Raw genomic sequence first — 2,359 nt, 5'->3', positions numbered from 1 at the left:
ATCTCCAAAGTCTGTTGATACATTTCAAACTTAAAAGTATTCCATGGCAAAATTATCTTGGAAAGTGCTGATCTAATTTGAATTTTGCATTTCTATTTATCATTAGTATTTAGCAAAACCAATATCCACTAACTCAGAATTTGAAGTCATTCAGATATAATATATATGGATTCTTATCAGGTAAGGGATTTGAAATAATTTTCTCTCCTAATTTTCAGAACATCACTAATAAATGAAATCTAGTGAAAATGGGATAAACTTAGGACAGACAGACCAGCACTGATATCTTAGGTAACTTTGGGAAAGTCACTTAGACTCTCTAGAAATCAGTTTCTTTAGCTTTCAAATGGTTTTAATATCTACCCTATCAAGAAGCAAAATTAGGTGAGGTAGTGAGAGAATTGAGTAGATTAGGACAACATGTGGTTAATTGTGGGAATTGAGTGAACTGTACTAACACCATTTTGTGACTCAGTTCTGGAGTTCTATTCAATTATGGGTCTAGTCCAATTTCTGTCTTGGGAGAAAACTTTATTTAGTCGTAGGAATTAGGAGAAAACCTTATTGGAGTGTTTGAACCTAGCCCTGTGTAGCTGAGAAGCTGGAGCACACCTCTAACTGCTGCTTAGAGACCCTTAACTAAAGACCGAGGTTGTGTAGACGAGAAACCTCATCAAATCCAAAGGCTGATGGAGGAGTTTTCTCACAATTATACATCTCAAGCAACTCATGTGTCTTATCTGAAAACTGGCCCCACACTGATCAGTTATTTTTTCCATGTTCCTTTGATCGTTTACAGACACCTGGGGGGAGTGGAACGCCTCTTTTTCTGGATTCAAGGAATTGTACTGGTTACTCTCCTCCTCCCAACTTGGAAAAGTCCCTAATCTTTCAGCCAATCAGATTGCCTAACATTGTATTGTTTCCTTTAAATTAATTGGTCTTATTTGATTGTTTTTGTCTTTTTGTTTTTGTTTTTGTTTTTTGGCTAGGCAATGGGGTTAAGTGACTTGCCCAGGGTCACACAGCTAGTAAGTGTTATGTGTCTGAGGCTAGAGTTGAACTCAGGACCTCCTGAATCCAGGGCCAGTGCTCTATCCACTGCGCCACCTAGCTGCCCCTATTTGATTGTTTTTAATGTATAAAAGACTGTTTCCCCTTGTGTTGGGGGTCCGGTGCCAAAGCTGAGGAGTGTCACTGGTCCTGATTTGTTGGGCAATTGGCATACATTGCTTAATAAATCAATATGCTCAGGAGTTCAAACCTTTGTCATCTCATCTTTTGCCTGGCATTGTAGACAGTGATATAGGCCACAACACACATGCAGGCTCTACAGTGGGTTCTTTTATTTTTCTCCCAAACCTACCATTCTTCTGAACTTCATCCTTCTAGCTTCTCAGTTTTGCACCCTCACCATCCTTCCCAATGCCTTACCTTCCCTCACCTTATATATCTATCAGTTATTAAATTTCATTTTTTCAAGCAAATGTCCACTGATTGGGGAATAACTAAACAAATTATGGTCCACAGATGTAATGGAATATTACAAGCTATAAAAATGATGAAAGTGATGAATTTAGAGAGGTATGGAAAGATTTACATGAACTGATGCAGAGTGAAGTAAGCAGAGCCAGGAAAATAGTATACACAATGACTAAAAAAAAATAAATGGAAAATAATCCAAACTGAAGGTTGTGAAATTGTAAGAATAAGTTTGGCCCCAAAAAAGAGATATGAAAAAACATCTCCCACTCCTCCTTTTCAGAGGGTGGAGTCCATGAGTGTGTGGAACATTGAATATAACATCAGGTTTTTTTCAATGTTTTGATTGGTTTTGATAATTTTTCCCCCTCTTCTTTCTTCCCTATGAGGGATAGCTTTTTAGGGAGCGTGGAATAATATGTGATAGGGATAGGGGGAAACTAAGTGATATAAATGAAAGATATCAATAAAAAATTATTTTAAAAATTAAAACAAACTCAAATTATTGTTTCCACCAACCACAAGATCTTTCACAAATGCCCCCTTCTCTCTTTTCAAATGGTCACCATCAAAATTCATGTCTTCCTCTACTTTTGACTTTGCTGATCTCCTCATCAACTAGTGCCTTCCCCTCAAAATTACCACGTTTGTATGTAGAACCAGCTTATGTCTCTTTCCAAATAATATGACTAGCAAACTATGATTATACCAAAGTTGCTCACCCCCAAACTCCTGTCATATCAATCAGTAAGTATTTATACCATAGCATTGCTTTATCAGCTATTGTTAATGTCTAGGAATTGTATTGTTTGTGGTGCTTGTGTTGATCAGGTTACAAAGTGAATTTCATGTTATTTCCTCCACATTGTGCCCAAAT

The sequence above is a fragment of the Vombatus ursinus genome, unplaced genomic scaffold (genome assembly GCF_900497805.2).
Source record: "Vombatus ursinus unplaced genomic scaffold, bare-nosed wombat genome assembly UNPS02005659.1, whole genome shotgun sequence".
NCBI classification, from domain to species: Eukaryota; Metazoa; Chordata; class Mammalia; order Diprotodontia; family Vombatidae; genus Vombatus; species Vombatus ursinus.
This window is presented reverse-complemented; position numbering follows the sequence as displayed.